Source organism: Gouania willdenowi, chromosome 14, assembly GCF_900634775.1.
Source record: "Gouania willdenowi chromosome 14, fGouWil2.1, whole genome shotgun sequence".
In the NCBI taxonomy this organism is placed as follows: domain Eukaryota; kingdom Metazoa; phylum Chordata; class Actinopteri; order Blenniiformes; family Gobiesocidae; genus Gouania; species Gouania willdenowi.
In genome coordinates, this window is record NC_041057.1 from 5506222 (window position 1) to 5516051 (window position 9830).

A 9830-nucleotide genomic window follows, 5' to 3' on the forward strand; every position below is an offset into this window, starting at 1 on the left:
TCATTTTTTGTGCCTTACTGCTTTCTTAGCCCCATTTAAGTATGTGCATTATATTTGCAGTAGTTTTTAGGTGTCTAATTGATGGTCCTAACTCAATTTTTATTTTTTTTTGAAATTTTCAAAAAAATGCCTTGTTATAGCCTTACTTTTTATTTGGGTGATTTTTAGTTTTTTTTCATTTTTTGTGCCTTACTGCTTCTTAGCCCCCATTTAAGTATGTGCATTATATTTGCAGTAGTTTTTAGGGTCTAATGATGGTCCTAACTCAATTTTTTTTTTTTTGTTGAATTTTCTAAAAAAATGCCTTGTTATAGCCTTACTTTTATTTTGGGTGATTTAGTTTTTTGTCATTTTTTGTGCATTACTGCTTTCTTAGCCCCATTTAAGTATGTGCATTATATTTGCAGTAGTTTTTATTTTTTTTGAAATTTTCAAAAAAAATGCCTTGTTATAGCCTTACTTTTTATTTTGGGTGATTTTAGTTTTTTGTCATTTTTTGTGCCTTACGCTTTCTTTGCCCCATTAAGTATGTGCATTATATTTGCAGTAGTTTTTAGGGTCTAATGATGGTCCTAACTCAATTTTTTTTTTTTTGAAATTTTCAAAAAAAATGCCTTGTTATAGCCTTACTTTTTATTTTGGGTGATTTTAGTTTTTTGTCATTTTTGTGCCTTACTGCTTTCTTAGCCCCATTTAAGTATATGCATTATATTTGCAGTAGTTTTTAGGGTCTAATGATGGTCTTAACACAATTTTTATTTTTTTTTAAAATTTTCAAAAAAAATGCCTTGTTATAGCCTTACTTTTTATTTTGGGTGATTTTAGTTTTTTGTCATTTTTTGTGCCTTACTGCTTTCTTAGCCCCATTTAAGTATGTGCATTATATTTGCAGTAGTTTTTAGGGTCTAATGATGGTCCAAACTCAATTTTTATTTTTTTTGAAATTTTCAAAAAAAATGCCTTGTTATAGCCTTACTTTTTATTTTGGGTGATTTTAGTTTTTTGTCATTTTTGTGCCTTACTGCTTTCTTAGCCCCATTTAAGTATGTGCATTATATTTGCAGTAGTTTTTAGGGTCTAATGATGGTCCTAACTCAATTTTTTTTTTTTTGTTGAAATTTTCAAAAAAAATGCCTTGTTATAGCCTTACTTTTTATTTTGGGTGATTTTAGTTTTTTGTCATTTTTTGTGCCTTACTGCTTTCTTAGCCCCATTTAAGTATGTGCATTATATTTGCAGTAGTTTTTAGGGTCTAATGATGGTCCTAACTCAATTTTTATTTTTTTTGAAATTTTCAAAAAAAATGCCTTGTTATAGCCTTACTTTTTATTTTGGGTGATTTTAGTTTTTTGTCACTTTATGTGCCTTACTGCTTTCTTAGCCCCATTTAAGTATGTGCATTATATTTGCAGTAGTTTTTAGGGTCTAATGATGGTTCTAACTCAATTTTTTTTTTTTTTGAAATTTTCAAAAAAAATGCCTTGTTATAGCCTTACTTTTTATTTTGGGTGATTTTAGTTTTTTGTCATTTTTTGTGCCTTACTGCTTTCTTAGCCCGATTTAAGTATGTGCATTATATTTGCAGTAGTTTTTAGGGTCGAATGATGGTCCTAACTCATTTTTTTTTTTTTGAAATTTTTGAAAAAAAATGCCTTGTTATAGCCTTACTTTTTATTTTGGGTGATTTTAGTTTTTTGTCATTTTTTGTGCCTTACTGCTTTCTTAGCCCCATTTAAGTATGTGCATTATATTTGCAGTAGTTTTTAGGGTCTAATGATGGTCCTAACTCGATTTTTTTTTTTTTTTGAAATTTTCAAAAAAAATGCCTTGTTATAGCCTTACTTTTTATTTTGGGTGATTTTAGTTTTTTGTCATTTTTTGTGCCTTACTGCTTTCTTAGCCCCATTTAAGTATGTGCATTATATTTGCAGTAGTTTTTAGGGTCTAATGATGGTCTTAACACAATTTTTATTTTTTTTAAAATTTTCAAAAAAAATGCCTTGTTATAGCCTTACTTTTTATTTTGGGTGATTTTAGTTTTTTTGTCATTTTTTGTGCCTTACTGCTTTCTTAGCCCCATTTAAGTATGTGCATTATATTTGCAGTAGTTTTTAGGGTCTAATGATGGTCCTAACTCAATTTTTTTTTTTTTTGAAATTTTCAAAAAAAATGCCTTGTTATAGCCTTACTTTTTATTTTGGGTGATTTTAGTTTTTTGTCATTTTTTGTGCCTTACTGCTTTCTTAGCCCCATTTAAGTATGTGCATTATATTTGCAGTAGTTTTTAGGGTCTAATGATGGTCCTAACTCAATTTTTTTTTTTGTTGAAATTTTCAAAAAAAATGCCTTGTTATAGCCTTACTTTTTATTTTGGGTGATTTTAGTTTTTTGTCATTTTTTGTACCTTACTGCTTTCTTAGCCCCATTTAAGTATGTGCATTATATTTGCAGTAGTTTTTAGGGTCTAATGATGGTCCTAACTCAACTTTTATTTTTTTTGAAATTTTCAAAAAAAATGCCTTGTTATAGCCTTACTTTTTATTTTGGGTGATTTTAGTTTTTTGTCATTTTTTGTGCCTTACTGCTTTCTTAGCCCCATTTAAGTATGTGCATTATATTTGCAGTAGTTTTTAGGGTCTAATGATGGTCCTAACTCAATTTTTATTTTTTTTGAAATTTTCAAAAAAAATGCCTTGTTATAGCCTTACTTTTTATTTTGGGTGATTTTAGTTTTTTGTCATTTTTTGTGCCTTACTGCTTTCTTAGCCCCATTTAAGTATGTGCATTATATTTGCAGTAGTTTTTAGGGTCTAATGATGGTCCTAACTCAATTTTTTTTTTTTGTTGAAATTTTCAAAAAAAATGCCTTGTTATAGCCTTACTTTTTATTTTGGGTGATTTTAGTTTTTTGTCATTTTTTGTGCCTTACTGCTTTCTTAGCCCCATTTAAGTATGTGCATTATATTTGCAGTAGTTTTTAGGGTCTAATGATGGTCCTAACTCAATTTTTATTTTTTTTGAATTTTCAAAAAAAATGCCTTGTTATAGCCTTACTTTTTATTTTGGGTGATTTTAGTTTTTTGTCACTTTATGTGCCTTACTGCTTTCTTAGCCCCATTTAAGTATGTGCATTATATTTGCAGTAGTTTTTAGGGTCTAATGATGGTCCTAACTCAATTTTTTTTTTTTTGAAATTTTCAAAAAAAATGCCTTGTTATAGCCTTACTTTTTATTTTGGGTGATTTTAGTTTTTTGTCATTTTTTGTGCCTTACTGCTTTCTTAGCCCCATTTAAGTATGTGCATTATATTTGCAGTAGTTTTTAGGGTCGAATGATGGTCCTAACTCAATTTTTTTTTTTTTGAAATTTTTTTAAAAAAATGCCTTGTTATAGCCTTACTTTTTATTTTGGGTGATTTTAGTTTTTTGTCATTTTTTGTGCCTTACTGCTTTCTTAGCCCCATTTAAGTATGTGCATTAAATTTGCAGTAGTTTTTAGGGTCTAATGATGGTCCTAACTCAATTTTTTTTTTTTTTGAAATTTTCAAAAAAAATGCCTTGTTATAGCCTTACTTTTTATTTTGGGTGATTTTAGTTTTTTGTCATTTTTTGTGCCTTACTGCTTTCTTAGCCCCATTTAAGTATGTGCATTATATTTGCAGTAGTTTTTAGGGTCTAATGATGGTCTTAACTCAATTTTTATTTTTTTTAAAATTTTCAAAAAAAATGCCTTGTTATAGCCTTACTTTTTATTTTGGGTGATTTAAGTTTTTTGTCATTTTTTGTGCCTTACTGCTTTCTTAGCCCCATTTAAGTATGTGCATTATATTTGCAGTAGTTTTTAGGGTCTAATGATGGTCCTAACTCAATTTTTTTTTTTTTTTGAAATTTTCAAAAAAAATGCCTTGCTTTTTATTTTGGGTGATTTTAGTTTTTTGTCATTTTTTGTGCCTTACTGCTTTCTTAGCCCCATTTAAGTATGTGCATTATATTTGCAGTAGTTTTTAGGGTCTAATGATGGTCCTAACTCAATTTTTTTTTTTTTTGAAATTTTCAAAAAAAATGCCTTGTTATAGCCTTACTTTTTATTTTGGGTGATTTTAGTTTTTTGTCATTTTTTGTGCCTTACTGCTTTCTTAGCCCCATTTAAGTATGTGCATTATATTTGCAGTAGTTTTTAGGGTCTAATGATGGTCCTAACTCAATTTTTTTTTTTTTTTAATTTTCATAAAAAAATGCCTTGTTATAGCCTTACTTTTTATTTTGGGTGATTTTCTTTTTTTGTCACTTTATGTGCCTTACTGCTTTCTTAGCCCCATTTAAGTATGTGCATTATATTTGCAGTAGTTTTGAGGGTCGAATGATGGTCCTAACTCATTTTTTTTTTTTTGAAATTTTTGAAAAAAAATGCCTTGTTATAGCCTTACTTTTTATTTTGGGTGATTTTAGTTTTTTGTCATTTTTGTGCCTTACTGCTTTCTTAGCACCATTTAAGTATGTGCATTATATTTGCAGTAGTTTTTAGGGTCTAATGATGGTCCTAACTCAATTTTTATTTTTTTTGAAATTTTCAAAAAAAATGCCTTGTTATAGCCTTACTTTTTATTTTGGGTGATTTTAGTTTTTTGTCACTTTATGTGCCTTACTGCTTTCTTAGCCCCATTTAAGTATGTGCATTATATTTGCAGTAGTTTTTAGGGTCTAATGATGGTTCTAACTCAATTTTTTTTTTTTTTGAAATTTTCAAAAAAAATGCCTTGTTATAGCCTTACTTTTTATTTTGGGTGATTTTAGTTTTTTGTCATTTTTTGTGCCTTACTGCTTTCTTAGCCCCATTTAAGTATGTGCATTATATTTGCAGTAGTTTTTAGGGTCTAATGATGGTCCTAACTCAATTTTTTTTTTTTTTTAAATTTTCATAAAAAATGCCTTGTTATAGCCTTACTTTTTATTTTGGGTGATTTTCTTTTTTTGTCACTTTATGTGCCTTACTGCTTTCTTAGCCCCATTTAAGTATGTGCATTATATTTGCAGTAGTTTTGAGGGTCGAATGATGGTCCTAACTCATTTTTTTTTTTTTTGAAATTTTTGAAAAAAAATGCCTTGTTATAGCCTTACTTTTTATTTTGGGTGATTTTAGTTTTTTGTCATTTTTTGTGCCTTACTGCTTTCTTAGCACCATTTAAGTATGTGCATTATATTTGCAGTAGTTTTTAGGGTCTAATGATGGTCCTAACTCAATTTTTATTTTTTTTGAAATTTTCAAAAAAAATGCCTTGTTATAGCCTTACTTTTTATTTTGGGTGATTTTAGTTTTTTGTCACTTTATGTGCCTTACTGCTTTCTTAGCCCCATTTAAGTATGTGCATTATATTTGCAGTAGTTTTTAGGGTCTAATGATGGTTCTAACTCAATTTTTTTTTTTTTTGAAATTTTCAAAAAAAATGCCTTGTTATAGCCTTACTTTTTATTTTGGGTGATTTTAGTTTTTTGTCATTTTTTGTGCCTTACTGCTTTCTTAGCCCCATTTAAGTATGTGCATTATATTTGCAGTAGTTTTTAGGGTCTAATGATGGTCTTAACTCAATTTTTATTTTTTTTAAAATTTTCAAAAAAAATGCCTTGTTATAGCCTTACTTTTTATTTTGGTGATTTAAGTTTTTTGTCATTTTTTGTGCCTTACTGCTTTCTTAGCCCCATTTAAGTATGTGCATTATATTTGCAGTAGTTTTTAGGGTCTAATGATGGTCCTAACTCAATTTTTTTTTTTTTTGAAATTTTCAAAAAAAATGCCTTGTTATAGCCTTACTTTTTATTTTGGGTGATTTTAGTTTTTTGTCATTTTTTGTGCCTTACTGCTTTCTTAGCCCCATTTAAGTATGTGCATTATATTTGCAGTAGTTTTTAGGGTCTAATGATGGTCCTAACTCAATTTTTATTTTTTTTGAAATTTTCAAAAAAAATGCCTTGTTATAGCCTTACTTTTTATTTTGGGTGATTTTAGTTTTTTGTCACTTTATGTGCCTTACTGCTTTCTTAGCCCCATTTAAGTATGTGCATTATATTTGCAGTAGTTTTTAGGGTCTAATGATGGTTCTAACTCAATTTTTTTTTTTTTTGAAATTTTCAAAAAAAATGCCTTGTTATAGCCTTACTTTTTATTTTTGGTGATTTTAGTTTTTTGTCATTTTTTGTGCCTTACTGCTTTCTTAGCCCCATTTAAGTATGTGCATTATATTTGCAGTAGTTTTTAGGGTCTAATGATGGTCCTAACTCAATTTTTTTTTTTTTTTAAATTTTCAAAAAAAATGCCTTGTTATAGCCTTACTTTTTATTTTGGGTGATTTTCTTTTTTTGTCACTTTATGTGCCTTACTGCTTTCTTAGCCCCATTTAAGTATGTGCATTATATTTGCAGTAGTTTTTAGGGTCGAATGATGGTCCTAACTCATTTTTTTTTTTTTTGAAATTTTTGAAAAAAAATGCCTTGTTATAGCCTTACTTTTTATTTTGGGTGATTTTAGTTTTTTGTCATTTTTTGTGCCTTACTTCTTTCTTAGCCCCATTTAAGTATGTGCATTATATTTGCAGTAGTTTTTAGGGTCTAATGATGGTCCTAACTCAATTTTTTTTTTTTTTTGAAATTTTCAAAAAAAATGCCTTGTTATAGCCTTACTTTTTATTTTGGGTGATTTTAGTTTTTTGTCACTTTATGTGCCTTACTGCTTTCTTAGCCCCATTTAAGTATGTGCATTATATTTGCAGTAGTTTTTAGGGTCTAATGATGGTCTTAACTCAATTTTTTTTTTTTTTTGAAATTTTCAAAAAAAATGCCTTATAGCCATACTTTTTATTTTGGGTGATTTTAGTTTTTTGTCATTTTTTGTGCCTTACTGCTTTCTTAGCCCCATTTAAGTATGTGCATTATATTTGCAGTAGTTTTTAGGGTCTAATGATGGTCCTAACTCAATTTTTTTTTTTTTTGAAATTTTCAAAAAAAATGCCTTGTTATAGCCTTACTTTTTATTTTGGGTGATTTTATTTTTTTGTCATTTTTTGTGCCTTACTGCTTTCTTAGCCCCATTTAAGTATGTGCATTATATTTGCAGTAGTTTTTAGGGTCTAATGATGGTCCTAACTCAATTTTTTTTTTTTTTTTGAAATTTTCAAAAAAAATGCCTTGTTATAGCCTTACTTTTTATTTTGGGTGATTTTATTTTTTTGTCACTTTATGTGCCTTACTGCTTTCTTAGCCCCATTTAAGTATGTGCATTATATTTGCAGTAGTTTTTAGGGTCTAATGATGGTCCTAACTCAATTTTTTTTTTTTTTTGAAATTTTCAAAAAAAATGCCTTGTTATAGCCTTACTTTTTATTTTGGGTGATTTTAGTTTTTTGTCACTTTATGTGCCTTACTGCTTTCTTAGCCCCATTTAAGTATGTGCATTATATTTGCAGTAGTTTTTAGGGTCTAATGATGGTCTTAACTCAATTTTTTTTTTTTTTTGAAATTTTCAAAAAAAATGCCTTGTTATAGCCATACTTTTTATTTTGGGTGATTTTAGTTTTTTGTCATTTTTTGTGCCTTACTGCTTTCTTAGCCCCATTTAAGTATGTGCATTATATTTGCAGTAGTTTTTAGGGTCTAATGATGGTCCTAACTCAATTTTTTTTTTTTTTGAAATTTTCAAAAAAAATGCCTTGTTATAGCCTTACTTTTTATTTTGGGTGATTTTATTTTTTTGTCATTTTTTGTGCCTTACTGCTTTCTTAGCCCCATTTAAGTATGTGCATTATATTTGCAGTAATTTTTAGGGTCTAATGATGGTCCTAACTCAATTTTTTTTTTTTTTGAAATTTTCAAAAAAAATGCCTTGTTATAGCCTTACTTTTTATTTTGGGGTGATTTTAGTTTTTTGTCACTTTATGTGCCTTACTGCTTTCTTAGCCCCATTTAAGTATGTGCATTATATTTGCAGTAGTTTTTAGGGTCTAATGATGGTCTTAACTCAATTTTTTTTTTTTTTTGAAATTTTCAAAAAAAATGCCTTGTTATAGCCATACTTTTTATTTTGGGTGATTTTAGTTTTTTGTCATTTTTTGTGCCTTACTGCTTTCTTAGCCCCATTTAAGTATGTGCATTATATTTGCAGTAGTTTTTAGGGTCTAATGATGGTCCTAACTCAATTTTTTTTTTTTTTGAAATTTTCAAAAAAAATGCCTTGTTATAGCCTTACTTTTTATTTTGGGTGATTTTATTTTTTTGTCATTTTTTGTGCCTTACTGCTTTCTTAGCCCCATTTAAGTATGTGCATTATATTTGCAGTAGTTTTTAGGGTCTAATGATGGTCCTAACTCAATTTTTTTTTTTTTTTGAAATTTTCAAAAAAAATGCCTTGTTATAGCCTTACTTTTTATTTTGGGTGATTTTATTTTTTTGTCACTTTATGTGCCTTACTGCTTTCTTAGCCCCATTTAAGTATGTGCATTATATTTGCAGTTGTTTTTAGGGTCTAATGATGGTCCTAACTCAATTTTTTTTTTTTTTTGAAATTTTCAAAAAAAATGCCTTGTTATAGCCTTACTTTTATTTTGGGTGATTTTAGTTTTTTGTCATTTTTTGTGCCTTACTGCTTTCTTAGCCCCATTTAAGTATGTGCATTATATTTGCAGTAGTTTTTAGGGTCTAATGATGGTCCTAACTCAATTTTTATTTTTTTTGAAATTTTCAAAAAAAATGCCTTGTTATAGCCTTACTTTTTATTTTGGGTGATTTTAGTTTTTTGTCATTTTTTGTGCCTTACTGCTTTCTTAGCCCCATTTAAGTATGTGCATTATATTTGCAGTAGTTTTTAGGGTCTAATGATGGTCCTAACTCAATTTTTTTTTTTTTTGAAATTTTCAAAAAAAATGCCTTGTTATAGCTTTACTTTTTATTTTGGGTGATTTTATTTTTTTGTCACTTTATGTGCCTTACTGCTTTCTTAGCCCCATTTAAGTATGTGCATTATATTTGCAGTAATTTTTAGGGTCTAATGATGGTCCTAACTCAATTTTTTTTTTTTTTTGAAATTTTCAAAAAAAATGCCTTGTTATAGCCTTACTTTTTATTTTGGGTGATTTTAGTTTTTTGTCACTTTATGTGCCTTACTGCTTTCTTAGCCCCATTTAAGTATGTGCATTATATTTGCAGTAGTTTTTAGGGTCTAATGATGGTTCTAACTCAATTTTTTTTTTTTTTGAAATTTTCAAAAAAAAAGCCTTGTTATAGCCTTACTTTTTATTTTGGGTGATTTTAGTTTTTTGTCATTTTTTGTGCCTTACTGCTTTCTTAGCCCCATTTAAGTATGTGCATTATATTTGCAGTAGTTTTTAGGGTCGAATGATGGTCCTAACTCATTTTTTTTTTTTTTGAAATTTTTGAAAAAAAATGCCTTGTTATAGCCTTACTTTTTATTTTGGGTGATTTTAGTTTTTTGTCATTTTTTGTGCCTTACTGCTTTCTTAGCCCCATTTAAGTATGTGCATTATATTTGCAGTAGTTTTTAGGGTCTAATGATGGTCCTAACTCATTTTTCTTTTTTTTTCGAAATTTTTGAAAAAATATGCCTTGTTATAGCCTTACTTTTGATTTTGGCCGATTTTTGGTTTTTGTCATTTTTTATGCCTTACTGCTTTCTTAGCCCTGTTTAAGTATGTGCATTATATTTGCAGTAGTTTTTGGGGTCTAATGATGGTCCTAACTCAATTTTTTTTTTTTTTTGAAATTTTCAAAAAAAAATGCCTTGTTATAGCCTTACTTTTTATTTTGGGTGATTTTAGTTTTTTGTCA